This window comes from Falco cherrug, chromosome 5 (genome assembly GCF_023634085.1).
Source record: "Falco cherrug isolate bFalChe1 chromosome 5, bFalChe1.pri, whole genome shotgun sequence".
Classification (NCBI taxonomy): Eukaryota; Metazoa; Chordata; class Aves; order Falconiformes; family Falconidae; genus Falco; species Falco cherrug.
In genome coordinates, this window is record NC_073701.1 from 8,483,750 (window position 1) to 8,501,943 (window position 18,194).

An 18,194-nucleotide genomic window follows, 5' to 3' on the forward strand; every position below is an offset into this window, starting at 1 on the left:
CGCGGGGCTGGGGGAGCTGCGGCGGCCCAGCGGGGGCCGCGCCCGTTGTGCCCGGTGGCGGGGGACCCCGTTGGGGCCGAGGGCTCGATTCAACCCGGCGGTCGCGGCCGGCCGGGGGGCCCTCGCCAGTCAGGCCGCTGCCAGCAGCAGCCTCTTGCCGCCCCCGGGCTGGCGGCGGCAGCTGTTGGGCCACCCCTGCGACAGCCGCTCGCCCACCCGCCGGTCATCGCCCCCGGCCCCGGCGCGCTCCCGCCACACCCGCCGCACGATGCTCCCGAATGGCCGCCCGGGCCCGGGGCTGGGGCTGGGGCTGGCGCCGGGCCTGGCCGCCCCCACCGCACTGGCCGCCCCGGGGGACCTGCCCTGCTCCCACCAGCCCTGCGGTGGTTGTGCCCTGCGCCAGCCCAGGGCCATCGAGTCTTCTCCCACCCCCAAAAAATTTGTCTCTCCACCCCTCCTCATCTTCTCACACCTTGTCGATGGCCTGTTGCAGTAACATCCCCAGACCTTGAGCGTTGGGTATTTCCACCACAACCCTGTTACAAGTCTCATCGCTAGCTCTCCGATGTGTTAAACCAGCTAAAACCATACAGAAACCCCTGTGAGTTAGAAATGCGAGTTGCCCTGCTGTCGCCCAGCTGGCTAAAAACAGGGCATCTCCTGCTGGTGTGTTGTAAGGCTGGTCTTAGGGATGCGGACCAAGGCAACTGGCCATGATTTTACAACATTAAAGAGGACTGCACAGCGAAGTGAGCTAAATTGATGAACTACTCCAAAGTGTGTGTGTGTGAGAGAGAGAGAGAAGGAACAGGCACTGCCTGGGATCCCCCTGCATCTGAGGCCAATGTCATAGGCAGGCCACTTCTACATGGAGACCCAAAATGCACAATCATGAAACAGCCTCCCTGGGGGTCCTTACCACACTTGTCAGACCCCTGTGTTTGACAAGCTCTTGCTTCTCTGGGTAGTTTCACATTTGCATCCTCCCAAACAGTAACACTGCTATAGCTTGGCATAGAGGGTAGGACACATGCTGGGAGAAAATGGCATTTTCTGATTTTTTTTTTCCTTATGGAAACTGTAATACGGAAATTGTTCTGGTAGTAGAAGGGGTGTTGTAAGACTTGTTGCTTTGCAGGGCTTAATTTACTATTGTACCTGCAATGACTCTTTGCATGCCTTCAACAGGTCAAAAGCTGTGCCAAAGTCCCTGCCTTCATTTCAGGAAGTCACAAGGATGAACGCTCAACCTCTATCCATCCTCAGGTTGTTTTGCATCCTCTTCTCCCACACCAAACCTTTCTTCTGCTCCTACGCCAGCAGCTGTGGCCATAACTCTTCTCCCTGTGCTACTATTTGTTCGTCTATCAAGGAGGGTTTCCCGCCCCTTTTCCCATATTATTCATGTTATCTCATTACAGATCCCATTACAGTGTTCCTAATCATTACCAAGGGCCAATAACCATCTCTTTTCCCTCCCACTTCCACATCAGAGCTCTGTCCTACTCTGTCCTTTCCCCCCAGTCCTGCGTAAATATCTTAGCTCCAGTTCACTTGGCCTTCTGCCTCTCCTTGGACTTCTGTTTGGGCTAGGTGCTCTTTGGGTCTCCCTGCTATTCCCACACCAAGCTCTCCAGTTCCCCTTCAGCTAGGATTTGTGTCTATACTGTGCACAGGCTCCTCTTAACTCTACTGAGAGACAAGGCAGACATCATTTTGCTGGGAGGCACTGATGGGTGGTATCTGCGAGTTGTTTCATCTATAGCCAACTGCAGAGGTGTTGGAAAACTGTGGTTGGACTTGACACGTGCCAGGCATCCAATGCGTGTTCCCCATTTATTTTTCCTTTTGGTTTTCAGGATCCTGTCTCCCAAATGAATGTCTGAAACATTGCCTGCTTTTCATAGATAAAAAAAGACATGAGGTAACTAATTTATTACACTACTTGAAAGAACGTAAATACAAAAATGCCATCCAACACAAAAAAAGCCCTAGGGAGGCAGGCCAAAGAATCAGTGTTGCAGAAACACACAGAAGTGAATGGATCATGATCCATTATCATATTCAGCATTCAGAGAAGAAAAAGATCCACCCCAAAGCCTTTGCAAGCAAAGGATAGCAGATGGAGGCATGTGGAAAAAAAGTAAACTAGTCACCACGTACCTTATTTTTACATTACATTTGATGTATTTTATCCTCCCAGTTTTTCAAGATGCCACTGGCTTTGTGCATGACTGAATTGTTAATATTTGTCTAGGGAAAGCTATAAATTTTGACAGATGGGTAGCGGGCAGTTAGGGCTTCTGGTATCCAGGAAGGTGTAGGAGGTGGCTTTGTTTTTTGGCAGTTGGGACATTGAAACTGATGGTATTCGGGAAGGAATTATCTTCCACATCCTGGCTGAAGGACTGTTCCTTCCGTTTGCAACCAGCAGTAAACAGGCATCTCAGCAATCCCCTGTAGCATGCAGGTATCCCAACATATTTTTCTCCCTGAGCAGGATTTGGTGGTTGGCTTGTGGCTTTTTTTCCCCCAAACCCTCTTCTTACCCAGGAAAATCTTTCTTTTACATATTTGTGCATACATATAATTTGCTTCAGTTGTTCATGTTACACCCCCTGAATTTCTCAAGAGTACTACATGAAAATGACATTGCCTACCCCCTTTTGAGGCCACCCCCATGTAACGATGCATCATACACGCCAAGAGGCTACAAGTGGTGGTTTAGAACTCGGCGCTTGACATACACATTTAGGATCTTGCCTACATGCTTCATGCCTTATGCCTCCACCAGTGCCAGCTGGGCCTGGCAGGAGCTCCAATGGCTGGACAAGCGTCGAGGGCCGTGTTGGCTGTCCCAGCCTCCGACACTGGGCCCACCGCGAGCGGACACGGCCTCCGGCGGCCGTTCCCTCGGTGTGCCAGCTCCCCGTCCCTGCAGCTGGACACCCGACGGCACAAGCTCTTCCCTGCCGGTACATACGGCCACGGACGGTCTGCTCCTCCGCCCGGCGCCCCTGACGGCAAGGCGGGTCGTGCCCCACCAGCCGCCCCCCGCAAACCCGCGGAGGCAGCAGAGCCGCCGGGCACCGCCGCCCTCACCCCGGGCAGTCCCCGCCCGGCGCCATGCCGGCCGCCGCTACCGCACCGTCTACCCACGGCGGGGCCTCGCCCCCCCGGGGCCAGCCCCCCGCACCCGGGCAGAGCCCGCCCGGTGCTGCCGCGCCAGCGCCTCCTTAAGAGCGCACGGAGCCCCCGCACGCAGCGGCCGGGCGGCTCCTCCCCGCCCCGTGTCGCATCCAGCCTGGGAACGTGTGGCGGGGAGCGCAGCGGCAACGGGGACACGCAGGGCAGCCCCGGCCCGGGGCGGCGGCAGACCCGCACAGCGGGGGGGTTGGGGGCGGCCCCCCGGGCAGAGGCGCGCGGGCGGCGGCGCGGCTGCTGGGGCGGGGGCTCCGGAGCGCGGCCCTCCCTTCCCCCCCGGTCCCGCTAGCGCCTTCATTCCACAGCGCCCATTGGCGAGAGTCGGGGGCGGGGCTAGCCCGCAGCCCACAGCTTGGTTGGCTGCTGCATCCACCCATCAAAGGGCGACGGCGACCGAGGAGAACTCGCCCTTCCGATTGGCCGCGGCCTGAGAGAAGGTGGGCCGACGGGCAGACAGCGGTAACCCCCATTGGTTCGCCCCCCGCGTGTCAGTCAAACGAGTCACAAAGGGCCGCGCGGCCGGCTGGCGTGCGGCGCGAGCGGGGGGCCCCGGCGGCGGGGCTGTTTGTCACAGTGCGCAGGGGTCACTTCCTGTCCGCGCCCGACGGCTTCCGGGTTAGCTCGGCGGCCAGAGGCGGCCGCAGTTCGGCCGGCGGCCGGCGCATGCGTGGGGGGGGGGGCGGTGCCTGGCCGTGCTCCCGCTGCCCCCGCTGCGGACGGTTGGCCGGACGGTTGGCGTGGGGCCGTGTCCCGCGTCCCGCACACGGGGCCCATCCCGCACACGGGGCCCATCCCGCACACGGGGCCCGCTGGCGCTGGCAGCCATGGGCGGGTCCGGGAGGGCAGCGCGCTCCGCTCCGCCCCGGCGGTCCCGCGGGCAGCTGCGACCCTGTGGCCGTGCGGGGACCCCTGGGGCTTTCCCCTCCGCAGCCTCCTCGCAGGTGGGGCCGTGCGGGGGAGCCTCTCCCCGCCCCTTCCCCCCCCCCCTCCCCCCCGGGGAGCGGCAGCTGCAAAATGGCAGGAAGGGGCTCCATGTTGTCTCTCGCAGCAGCACCCGCACTGGAGCTGTGACGGCCGCGGGTGGAGCGGGGGGCTGCGCCCCCCTGCCAGGCGCTCAGGCCTGTGCCGAGCTCCTCATGCTGCGTCTCGGTTCAGATGCAGTGTGCAGCGTTCGGGTGGGTGCTGGTGATGGTACATGCGGGAGCGCAGTATCCCTCTTGTCATAGTTGTGTTCGTGAGTAAGAGAGGCCATTAAATTTAATTCAGCCGCTTGCTCAGCAGGTGTGACTGAAGTCACAGGGTGAAGTGTAGTAACCTTTTCCTGCTAAAACTCAGGCTCTTGGAGATGGAGCATGTTCTACCTGGTTACAGCCATGTCTGCTAAAGGATTGTGCCAGTGTAACGCTGCCAGGTTACATTAAAAAATAAATCAGCCCAGCCCCAGAGATTTTAGTCACTGGGAGAGGTAACTGACTGTTTTGGGTGGACAGAAGCCCTTCTGCCCCTCACCACCCCTCAAAGTACAGTTTCCACATGGACTATCCTGTCCGTACCACGGGGCCGCTCCTGCTTTGCAGCTGCAACTATACAAACCCTTCCCTGAAACCCTCGGAAGTCTAAGACAGGGATGATGGCTCTGCTTTCAGTACAGAAAGTCCTTTTTCAAAAGAAGGAAAGTCCCAGCCTTCATTTCTTAGTGACTGATGGTTTGGTCTTTGTTTCCTCCAAGCCTGACTGTGCAGGCTCTGTGCCATCGCATGTGGTTGTGATAGTCATTTTTCAGGCTACAGCTGCACTTTAATGTGCTTTGAAGCAGGTAGTTCTGTGAGTTGCAGAACTAACAAAGCCTGGTTCCTTACCAGTTTCAGTCTTGTAATTGGATTCTTTGACAACTGATAAGGTACAAGTTCTAACTGAAGCTTTTCCCCTAATTGGTGCATTTGTAATGTCTCTTCATTCTGGTTCTCTTATGCCTTTTACATCTTTAGTTTGTACCATGACCTTTCCCTCTGCAAGGACAGAAATAAAGTCTTTCTTGTCTATTTGGTCTCTTTATTTTTATGAACCCTACAGGAGTTCTTGGTTTTTTAGATCTCTGCAACAGACTTTCATTCTTCTCATGGCTTTATAGCAAAGGTTTAAACCTGGGTCAACTGCTTTTCCTGCAATATTTCAGACAGGCGTAGTGGCTGTAGGTAGGTACCAGGACAGAGCAGGGCTCATTCCCAAGGATCATGAGCAGGAGATTTCTGTGTCCACCCAAGACTGAATGCCCTATTTGAAAGACAGACGTGCCAGCGTATCTTAGGTAAATGCCCTTGTTACCCAGCTTTGCATAATTGAAGGCAGTTGCTCTTTTAAGGCTTTTTTTCTTGAAGCTCTTCCTCTTTGTGTGAATGATTAAATACATGCAGAAAGAAAAACGGATTATAAACCCCAGTCTTCAGGACATTCAGTCAGTATATGTGAGATACCAGGGAGAAACAACATGACAAAATTCAGACTCGGCTATCTCTGACAGAAAGCAATGTGGGGAGGCAGGGTTTGGGGTCCAGATCGGACAGGCTGGGGGAAATGTAACTGTGATGTACTCGGTCTGCCCCAGCCCTTCCTATGGGTTCCCTGTGGCTGAGATGTGCTCTGAATGGGCCTCTGGGAGTGACATCTTCTAGGCAGATTGGTGGGGGGAAATCGCACATAGGAGCCTTGTTCTGGGGCTTCTGGTCAAGCTGAAAAGCTTGGAGGGTGAAGTTAGAACTAACAGAATCAGCAAGTGCTTACATGAGTGTAATACTTAAATGCGGACTCCTGTGTGATTACAGCGTTTGTAAGGCTAGAGAGCAGGGGACCCCTGGGGGCAAGATTCCGGGCTGTCATGGTCTGGCAGACCAGGGTGTTGAGGTCTTTTGCAGCATTTATAGTGGCCTAGAGTCTGCTGTGCTCTATTCTAGCCGGCTTGGATGAGAAAAAGGAGCTTTCTTGGGAAGAGAAGTGGGTGTCAGTGAATGAAGTGAATTTGTTCTGTGTACGTTTTCAGTTAATGCTGTTTTTCCTTCAGTATAAAACACCTAAAAAGTTTTCCATGACAAAATTATTTTCGTCATAATCGCACTTTCCTGACTCAGGAGGTTTACGTAGTGTTACTGTTATATAGTGTTACCTATTAGAGATGATGAAGTACTCACAAGTGAGACATTTCAGTAGTTAGACAGACAAGACAAAGTGATAATGAATATCAGACCCTAAGGCCGAAAGCCCACAGAGGTAGTTACACGTTATGTTACTATAGGCTCAATGAATACAAAGCAAAGTGCAGGAAAATTGTGAAGCGACTCTCTGCTAAAAAGCTGTAAATTAAAAGGTACTTTCTTACTCAGCAGTTAAGATGCTCAGGTGTGTTCTGACTAATCTTCTGACTTGACAGGCTGAAATATTTTTTACAGTTTTTCTTGCTTGTTAACCCTGCAGAATTAAAATAGCTCTGAGAGGAAGCTGGATGCTGATCCTTCCTGTATCGAATTGACAAAATCGTATTCTAAGTTTCAGATAATTATAGTGAACAAACGAAAAGAACAATTAGTAGCTGTCCTTAAAGGAAAACCCTGTTTTGTGCATCAAAGTTTGGATCTTCGTATTAGGCAACAGAGCCAGAGAAGGAAAGCTGTGGTCACATCCCAGGATTGGCTCGGAAAGCTCTGTCTGCTGCTAAATGCAGATAGAGGTTCCTGTGAAACAGTAAATGTAGAACCACCTCAAGTCACTTTTCAAAGAGCCACTACACTTCACAGACACTAAAGCACAGTAAGTCTGATTAACAGTCTGTCTACCACTTCAAAAGCAGATGGTGTGAAAATGCAGACAGGATATAAAGTTTGATCGCAATAGCTCAAACTAATGAGCGGTTCATGCTGTTGCATTCTGACTGAGAAGCAGACATCAGAGTTAATAGTAAAAGATTAAATTCCTTAGAAATGCTACAGATACCTATGATATCAGCAATAATGATAGTCTTGATGACAAGCATTCCTGTGGATCAAAAGGAAAATAGGATAGCCGTGTGACATAACTTATAATTTCTGAGAAACTGGGAGTCATGCAAGAGATTCTTCAAAAATTACAGTAGGGAGAAGCTTGAATTTGCCGCATGTGATAATTAGGAGGAAACCTGGAACAGAGAGTTGCAGAGGAAACAATGAAATGCATTAAAAGTATAGATGAGAGTCTTTCAGGGTGTGAGAACCAGGAAGCCTGTGAAAGAATTAGTGGATGTGTTGGATCAGGGGAGGTTAAAGTGAACAATTAAGAAAAACTTTGCTTTTCCATATCCACCGTCAGTTTTGAGGGTGTAGGAGGCTTTTATGTCCCTGTCCTGCATCCATTCTGGTTTGTGCAGTGAAGCAGCTTTTGGAAATTGAGATCTCATAAGGAGAAATGTTGGGCCAAACTAATAATTTTAAAACATAATATAGCATACCTCCAAGAGTTCCAGAGAACTTCAAGTGAGAAGTATTTGGGTGATTTGGCTTCTTGGATTAGGAAAATACGTGGTCTCATAGAAAGCTGCCATAGTACCAGAGCATCAGAGGAGACAATACAGGCTGTACTCACAATTTTAAAAAGGGTGCTAGGGATGAAGCAGGGAAGTGGAATAGTGAAGCTTTTATCTGTTTCTTAAAAGCTGGTCAGAATGGTAATTAAAAATATGTCAAAACATCTGGAAGACTGTGATAACCAAGATGAATTCTTTAAGCAAAGAGTATCTCATAAATCCCCTTCTCAGCTTTCTGAATGTGTCAATAAAGAAGTTAATAAAAGAGAAACATTTAATCTGATATATTTAGATTTTTAAAAGGCCTTTGAGGCTGCTCCACAAAGACAGAATCTTGATAGGGAAAAGGGATTACTAATGTAGGTCACTTTGGGGCCTTATCTTGTTTCATATTTGAATTCATGGCCTTGGAATAAATAAAAAGAGCATTCGGATGAAATGTGCTGATGGCACAAAGACAGAATGATCAGGATGTTATGAAGGAATACTGAAAGACCTCTGAGATTTGGATAAAATAAAATCTTGGATGAGATTCAGGTATGCAAAATTTAGTGCCATGAATACAGGGACTAATAACTTCCCCCTCCCAGGGACTCATCAGTTGGAAATGAGGGAGAAGGAGGAAAAGGATCTTTGAGTATTAGCTGGTCACACACCATGAACTGCTAAAAGGTAAATAGGATCCAGGAAGGTACCAAGAGAATCTCCTAATTAAAAAAACCAACCAACACTCATATAGAATATTGTGAATAATTCTGATCCTTCATTCTTAATAAAGATTCATTCAGACTGAAACAGGTGTAAGAACAGCTCCTAGAATTTTCTATAGAATGATAGAAAATCCTATCACCATAACTTTGGCTTAAAAACCTTGCCTGGTAAAATGGAGACAGTGAAGTGGCCAGAAACACACCTGACCGTAAGCAACAGGGAAGGGAAGGAGCTTTTAATTGGAAGGATACTACTAGTTTAAGAACAAATAGGTGTAGAGTGGCCAAAGTTAGGCTGAACAGTAGGAAGAAAAATTCCAGAATTAAGTAGGGACTTTTCAAAATGGCCTTCCCTAAATTGTGCAAAAAATATTTAAAAATCATAAGCATTATGTGTATATATGTATATATATAAAGTAAGAGGAGAAGAATTGTCTTCAAAGAACTGTCCTATAAGCAGCAAGCAAGGGGTGGAATTGAACAATTAATTTTCATCATGGCAAAAGGTTGAAAGCAAAATGTCTTAAGGATTTATCCATTGTCTTGTGTTGTGTTTCTTCATTGTTCACCTGGAAAGAGGAGGGAAAAGTGAACAGTGAAGCACTGACTTCTGCAGAAGGCAAAGTAATTTAGAGCAGCTGTATTAGACTTCAGTCAGACCTAAACAGGGAAGGTGACTGGGCAGCACAATGGTAATTGAAATTCAAAGTGCAATGGCAAGGGACAATGCTACCCCTTCTGGGGTTTAAATTAACTCTATAGTAATCATAGGCACGAGATTTCAGCGCCAGTGTGGATAATCTTGTCTGAACGCTCTGGGGAGGACCCAGAGGTTTGCCCTTAAAGAGGAGACTTCAGGAAATGGTGACAGAAACGATTAAGGCATGTAAAAACTCTGAGAGAGAGATTAGAAAAAAACTGATGTTGCTGTTTTGGAAAGGAGAGATATAAAAGTGGATAGATAGTTTATAAAATAATTGCTAGAGTAGAAGTAGACTTCAGAGCTTCTGTTCTTCCTGTATCATAACACAAGAACAAAGAGACCGTTCAATGAAACTGGGGAGTGAAAACAAGGAAACACTTTTCCTTATCATGAGATTACACTGGTGAATTCATTGCCAAAGGAAGTGGTTGAGCCAAATGCTTCACTAGCTTTCAGAAAGAACTGGACATTGATACAGCTCTCACGAGTGTCTAGTGCTGTCATCAATGACCATACGCTTGGGCCGGGGTATTTGTTAGGGTTATGAGGGGGAAAATCCTGGCTGAGGACGCCAAATTATCTGGTAGGTGACTAATGCCCAGGAGAAACCTTAGCCAAGGTGTGTGAGTCACGCTGAAGTATAATTGAATTTGAAATGAAGATACAGAGCTGAAGAAGGGCACTGACTAATGTTTCCTTTCATGGACAGGCATCTGCTGTCTTTCTTTTCCACTCAGCCTGAGGTGGTAGAGTGGAAACAGGAAAAGGAAACAGCCATTTAACTTCAACTTAATTCAGTTTCTTCTCTGAACTGAACTTAAAGCTTTCTGATCAGTCCACATTTGAAAGCACAACATACTCCTTCAAGTGCTACCACTGGCCAGACACAGCCCTAATTCCTGGCAGGATTTTTTGACAACATTGCTGATTATGTTCTGAAGTTGTTGGTTTATAGGACTAGGCAGCATCAGATGCCCTTTCGTCCAAGGAATGAGGAACTAGTATAACTGTGTTCCTGTGCATAACCAGAAGATTTTTTGTCTCAAACATTTGTGGAGACACAGGATGAATAGAAGGGGGGAAAAAGTATTTACAAAGGCTTGTGTAAGGTTTCCAAAGGATTTTTGAATGGCTGCTGTCCTGAAAATACTGCATTCTGCTTAAGGAGTCTGTGTCAGGGAGAGAGATTAATTGATAACTTGGTAACAAATTGGTAGTAAACATTTGCAGAGTCCCTAAACACCAGTAGGCTTGGTTCAATGTGTGAGTTTTGAAATCTGAATGTGAATCATCCTTAGCCCTTAAGAATTGGTATGAGCCAGCAGTTCTGCTCTGGGTTGCTTAAAATGGCATTGCTGCAGTTATGACATGCGCTTGGTGATGATGCAAAATATTCAGAGCTGAGTTGGCCTGCAGCCTCTGGAAGAATTACTGTCAGCAAAATGAGTAACCATATACTCAAAATGACAGTTCTGGCCTGGAAGATTTGTTTACCATTTGTTTCCTGTTGGATTTAGAACTTCTATGCTTCCCCAGCTCTAGCTTTGTAGTGATTTTTGCCATATGCAGGCCAGTAGCTCAGGGATGCAATGAAAGAGGCACTTGTTTTTCCCAGTTCTCCCCTTTAGTTCCTGATAGGCAGCACAAGATTTAAGGAAGCTTTCCTTTCCAGCTCAGAAAGAATGTGGAGATCTGCAGATGAAGCTCTGGGAACACATGAACCCTATGTGAAGTATTCAGAGTAACCTGCCCTTGTTTCAAAGCAGCATTGGCTTTGGCTCTGATACCGAGTCTTTGTGTCTGGGATCAAATCAGTGGGAGTTGTCTGGTGAAGCACGACGCTGGGGTAGAGCAATGCACTTGACCTATTAACCAGTGTTTCCAGTAACCTGGATCCTGAAAACCAACAACAAGCTCTAATTTTTCTAAAGGCAACACAATTTTTGAAAAAAAATCAATAAACTTGGCTCTGTCATCATAGTGAATCCAGCATTAGGTGTAGACACATGCTAGTGAAAGATGACTTTGGACCTAACCTGCATTAGTCCCTTGCCCCAGATGGTTTTGGTACCCTGCAGAGAACCTAAAGTAATTGGGATGTATGAAAAGTGAACAGAGTGTCTGTAAACTGGCTCAGTGCCCATTCAGAGAGAAAGGCTGACTCCGTGGTAGTAAACTAAACAAGACTCTTCTCTGGCTCTGAGGCTAATGGGCATAGAGTGGTCATCCTGCTAAACTCTTTTACCTTCCATAACAGGCTGGCTGCATGCAGACTCCCTTCTGGACCATTCCTTGCCATGTGCTAACTCCTAAACCATGAACAGAACTGTTTGGAAGACTGCTAGTTGGCTGCTAATAAAACTTCAAACATCAAACTTCAGTGCTTGGGAACACTCCCAGCCACTGTTTCATTTACTGTTGTGGTTGTGTAACCAAATAATCTCTGTCACAGAATAGTTTGGAGTTAATGAAGATCTGCTCCTGGCCTAAGCTGTAAAATAACATTAATATTCCCAATAAAATCCTGTGTCTGTGAAGTTTGTAGAGATTCCGGTGTCTTTCAGACCTATGTGACCCATTGCCATCATACTGTGGTGCGATGAGGTTACCCCATTTGGGACCAGAGCAGTAGGCTGACGGGTCAGTGGGGTGTCTTGGACTGCCTGGATTTGTGGTGTCTGTGGAATCAAGTGTTTAACTCAAACCGGCTGAGGACCACCATCTATCCCCCCACCAGCATGGTGGCAAACAGCTCTCTAGTGCCTGTCTGCTCTGTGGCCTGACTGGACCAAACATGAAGTTAACATGAAGCTGTAGAGAGCTGGGTGAGAAAATCACTGCCAGTTATGAGACCCTCAAAATCTCAACCTTCCTGTCTCACCAGTGGATGATGTAAAGAATAAAAAACAAATTACCTAAAGCGAAGGGTTTTTATAGCTGCACCAGGACTTTCCCAATGTGCCCCTGTTGGGAGTGGGGATGCTGCACTGCAGGGTTCCTTCCTGGACCATGCCGAGGGTCATAGCTCTGCCAAACGTCCCCACACAGTCCCTCTGCCTCTGCTTTAATGCTGCAAGTGCAGCTTCTGCTGACTGCTCTCCTGTGGTCTGCATAAACAGCTAAAATACATACCTCACCTTCTGCAGCGGAGGGCTTGTTTGGGCCCCCACAACACCGTCAGCAGCACACGCAGGAGGCTGGTTCAAAAACAACTTATGGCATAGGTGAGCAGTACCGAAACAACACGGGTGGTCTTCATTAGTTTTGTGTCAGCTCTGAGATGGGGCTAGAGAAGGAGCTGCTGCACTTCCACAGATAAAGTTTCACAGGGGGCAGAAGCTGGTGCTGGAGCACCAACACCCACGTGGAGCTGGAGTGTGGCTGGCTGGCTGCTCCTGGGATTCCGTCAGCTGAGTTATTGGGAGCAACAAGATGTCATGAGTCATCCCTGCCCCTGGGAACACTGGAGTGGGAAATTCTCAGGGGGCTCTGTGCCTGACTTGGTAAAGGCAGTTTGTTGGAGTTTAGGCAAGAGGGTCACGAACAAGGTTGGGGGGTTCCAGCAGGCAGATGTGGCTGGGCCGGGGCAGGGAACAGGGACAAGAGCAAGGCTGCCATGGGGGGAGGCACAAAGGCAAGGCTCCAACAAGGAGCTAAGCATAGGTGGGAGCAAAACCACAAGGATGTCCTACTTCTGAATTGTCCGTGCAGTCTTTGGGTTTGGTGCCTTCCTTAAATGGGACAGGAATTATTCTCTACCAGGGAATAATGAGATTACAAGAGGGTGAATTTATGGCTACCTGCAGAAACTCTTGTGCTGCAGTTTAAGCCAGGGACCAGAAGAAGCTTCAATAATGCCCACGAAAGTGATGTGTCAGGGCAAACCATCCGACATGAGATCTCTGCCTTCTATGTGGCCTCTGCCTCCAGGGCAGCGGTGGGACCCTGGGTGAGATAAGGAGGGAGTCTGAGGCTGGCTGGTGGTTCGCACGTTCCTCTGTAAGCAGGGGTGCCATCCTACAAGGAGATTTCTGCAACAGGTAGGTGGGTAATTTTACGTTCATTCGTTAGCTGACCCACTGTGGATGACTCATTCAGCAGCTCTTGGGGCTAGAGTGAAGATTTCTAATTTAGGGTGAGCTAAACCACAAGCTTCAGAGGTTAGAAGAGAGTCTTGACTACATACAGCATGTGGAGCAGTCAAGAAAATTGCCAGTGTTGAACTGAAAACCGTGGAGAAGGCTTGCAATGGCAGGTGTAACCTGGAATCTAGATTAAATAATGAGTGAATTAATTAATAGCATGAACATTCTCCCCTGCTCCCTTCTAAAGGGAGGCAATTGAGATGTGGCCAGAGTAAAAGCCTGTGGAATAAATGGAGGAGAACAAGCCCGGCTCAGGGAACGGCAGGGGGGTTGGACCTCGGTGTCGGTGCTCCGTTTCCCGGTGCTCTTCGGTTGCCACCAGATGGCAACAGAAATCCGTTGCAGCGCGGCAGGATCCTGCGGCGACTGCTGGATTCGAGCTGTTTTCTGGGCTGGAAGGCTTGTAGGAGCTCTCCAAGACTGCCTGCCTACCCAACAAAAACAAAAAAAAACCAACCAAACCCCCCCCCCCCCAAAAAAAAAAAAAAGAAAGAAACAAGCCGACGTGGTGTTTCCGTCATTAGGCACGTCTGCGTTGGCTTGTTACGCAGCCGGGACCCTGGGGACAGTGGGGGGTGAGGGGTGAGCTGAGCTTTCCTTGCCGGGGGGGTGGGCTGGCAGCCGTGGGCAGCCCCCACTCGTGATGGAGAGCAGCGTGGATGTGCCAGCCCCCGCTGCCGTCAACCGCTGGTGGTGATGCACACGTGTTCTCGGTGACCCAGAAACGAAAATAGCTAGGGGTGAATTCAGGACAGGCATTGAGATAGATGACCAGGCTTTGGGAGAGCCCCGAGGAGCCCCGTCGCGGGGCGCAACGTGGTCCCGTTTGGGATGGGGGGGCGAGGGGCATGCAGGGCAGCTCAGGCATCCAGAGCTGGCAGACCGAGTCACGCAGTCACTGCTGTGGGATCAGATCAAAATTCGTTTTCTCTGCCAGTTTCAGTCATCGTTTTGACCTCAGATGACTTAAGCGCAGTTGCCATGGGAGCCGGTTTGCTCTTCCCTCTGTCCCATCCACTTACTGTCTCTGGCAAGCAACTAGCTGTCAGTCAAACATTACAATAAATCAGGCATCCCCTCTGGGGCCTCTGCCTGTCCTTGCCCTCGTATTTTGCAACAGGTCACTCTTAGAGAAGGCAACCAGATCTCAACCCTGCATCCCCCTCCCCTCAAGCATAAGCGCATCGCTTAGCAACCCCTGCCTGAGATGCGCGGGAGCGCCGGTTTCCAGGGCAACGGGCACATTTTTACATCATAAATAACTTGGGGTGCATCACCCCATAGCCTGTCCTGGGCAGGGCACAAGGGCTCGGTGCAGGAGCAAACAGCATCAGGCAGCTAAACAACCTCAGGAAACTGCACCTCTAAAAATGGACCTCCCCTGTCCCCGGCTGGCAGAGGTGAGCTTGTGGAAGAGGGTTTCCCTGTAGCACAGCTGATGCAGCTCATACAGCTCGGGTAGCTCATTCGGAGACAGGGCAGTTCATCTGACAAGTCCTGGCAGTGTTACAGGCATTCAGGAAAAGTGAAAAGGAAGAGAGGAGGAGGGAGGGGAGACTGGTGAGAGACACAGGGAAAGAAAAAGAGGGAGTGGGTGGGAGAGCTGGGGTGAGGAGAGGCAGTGGGGTGGAATGACTGGGAGGGCAACTGGGATGCTGTGTCATGGGCACCAGAGAGGAGAGTGGGACACTGCCGCAGGTGAGAGGTCTGGGGAGCCAGCATGTGTTGAAATGAATGCCTACCAAGATCTAAGTACTCCAGAAAACCTGTTTAAAAATTGTAGCTAAAAGCAAGATAAAGGAAATTTTAAGCTGCAAAAAGATCTAGAGCTAGGACCCTTAGAAAAAAAACGGGACTTCACGGTAAGCCTGCAGTCTTATAGCCATGAAGGAAATGCAGAAACTCTTCAATACAGACTCGGCAGACATGACGTACACTGCAGTTTCCCTGCAACAAAACAGGAAGAGCTCTGACGTAGCCAAATAGTAGTGCCTTCTGTATTGCACTGTCAACAGAAAAGCTCTAGGAAATTTCACAGATCTGTGCATATCTGGAGAGGAGGCCAAGAAGCTCTTTATGCCTGTTGAAACAAGATCATACACCAGTATTTATTTAAGTACAAAAGAATACAGCAAAACAAATAACTCTTTTTCATGCTATTTAGCATTATCCACAATACGTTATGGATACATGTTGCCTACATGGGTTTTAAATCCAGGCCACTGGAGGAAATGGTTAGGTGCCGTAGGAGACAAGAGTGCTGCAGGATGTTAATGTGCATAAAAGACCTACTAATTTACCTTAAAGTTGAATGGGTAGCACAAAATAAACATATAGAATTTAGCTAAGGTTCCCCCAATAATTCAGCCATCCTCAGTCTCAAACAAGAATGCTGTGGTTCAGCTAACAGAGATGGGTTTGGTGCTCATCGGGTCCCATTGTCTTGCAGGGCAAGGGAGCAAAACCGGAGCACCCTGTGCCCTGCCTGGTGTTCCTGGGCACTGGCCAGCAGTGCAGAGTGCTGGAGTGGGTCGGCTCCCCTTATGCAATCCAGTTTTTGCTACCACCTCTCCTCTCCTGGGTACCAAAGGCACCGCTGGGAAGGTGGAATCAGGCCTCCTCATTGTCCTTGACATTAGTTGTCACTCAGCCCTATCTGTGACCTTTTGCCTTTGTGCTTTCACTCCAGCCTTATTTTCTAGTCTTTCTTCTGTTCCCTCTCTGCCTCCCTGTATGATTAGCGACAGTCCTTCCAGATCCTGGCCTCACCTTATCCATATCTAAGATGGAAAAGAAGTTCTTTGTTCTTCTAAAAAAAACCCTAACAGTCTTTGAGTCAGAAGCGATAAACTCAGAATAAGAACCAAGCCCATATTAACACGCAAAGGGGAAGCAGCTACATGAGAAAAGCCATGTGATTCACCTTGTGCATAGCTGAGTCTGAAGGGGAAAAACAAGACTTGTGTCTTGTTTAGTGTGATGAAGAAGTTGTGTAAAGGAGCCTCTCTGGAGCAGAAAGCAGGGAAAAAAGAGATGGGTTCCAAAAGACGATGACCAGAACAAAACCAAGGAGACCCTTGGAAAGGATGTCAGAAAGTAATAAAAGCTGAGATATGCAAAGAAGCACTAATTTCTTGCTTCAGTTGGGATTTAATGTACACCTCATATTCTAATTTGATCCAGTTAACATGACCTAAAGCCAGACTCCTGTGTCTGTATTAGACTACTTAAATGACCAGATTATCCTTTGTGGCTAACATCACACCTTAAACTCAGTCTAGACTAAGCCTAAGAAAGAAAGAGAGAAAGATGTTGGAAAAAATGAGGCTGGAGACGAGAAAGGTGATGGAGAAGAGATGATGCAGAGGATCACTGTTGCAAAGGGGAATGTGTGATGTGCAAGAGAGGGAATGCAGGAGATGGGCAGTGCTGGGTACAGAGCACAGCAGCACAGAAGCTTGAGGGTGAAAGGGAGCCTGTTGCAGGAGAGAGTGCAGGGCAGATGTGTGAGCATGAGGGGCGAAGGGGAGGCTGTGGGATCCAGTTGCACATTCCCATCATATTACTGTTTTGGAGCTTTGGCTGCAGAGATGCTAAGGTGGAAGGGAACAGAAGAAGGGCCAGGAATTCCGGTTGCTGTGGAGGTGGGGAACAGGGGATAATGGGATTACAAAATTAGAAGGCTTGAAGTCTATTTCCAGGCCTGGCATGGTTGACCCTTGTCATATGGCAAAAGCATTAAATAACTCTGACCTTTGTAAACTGTGGGGAATATTAGTTGCTGCTGTTGTAGTTTCTCTGCGCAGTCCTTAACATGGTGTTCTGAGCAAAGGACTCAGTGACAAATCAAGGCTGACTTTGTCTGGAGAGCTATTAATATGCCCAAGAAGGTCCCCTTGTTCTACAGCCTTACTGGCTGCAGTGGGTCATGCTGCCGTTGAATCTAGCCATTCTTATTTATGAGGGGAAATAACCTGGTGTTCATCTCAGTGGCATAATTATTCTGCTATGGCTATCCCTACATCTGTTTTTATAGAAAACACAAATTACCTCAATCAGTAATAAGTACCCTGCTTCCAAAGCCATTTTTAGTCTGGAAAAAAGTGTAGACCTTTGAAACAACATGCACATCAGAAACGGGTCGTATAGCTATCAAAATAACCACTCACTGTGAAACAGACTGGGAAGAGATTGTTATAACAGATTAAGAGAAGAAAACTCACACGGAAAACTACAAGAGGAATTTTTTTACAGTTCTCAAAAGCTGCCTGTTTGTAACCTACACTTTAACAAATGTAGCTAGAAAGCCTAAATTGATCCAATGTGCAACAGAAGATTCACAAACATTTTCTCTGCCTATTTGGCCTGTGATGGGGTTGAAGGAAACATTGCTGGGAGAGCTCAGAATGTTTTAGCGTGGTCACAGATACCAACACTCCTTGACTGAAAGAAGTATGGTCAGCTTTTTGCAAAATTCATGAGCCAGAGTAACTCTGAAGTAGTTGTAATAGCTGTATACCTAAAGGCAGGTAGAACAAGTAGAACACCTGATGGTTTCAGCTGTGAGTGGAAGACAACCGGCGAGCTTTAAAGGGGAGGAAATGGCCCGTGGTGCTTCCGTGGTGCTTCCAGGTTTTCCTAGAAGCAGGCGAGCTGGTGAGGTGAAATGGATTGCACCGTGCCTTGTGGCAAGCCCAGAGGCACCAGGGAACCCGCAGCCTGCTCATGCTTCAGGAGCCAGCCTGGCCCTGCCGGGTCTGTGTCTTTGTCCCTCCAGCCCCTCTGGGGAGCAGGGAAAGGACAGCAAAGCCAAGACACCTTGCACAGCCTCCAGACCCCGCGTCTGTCTGGGATCACTGGTCTCGGGTCAGTGCTGGCATGCT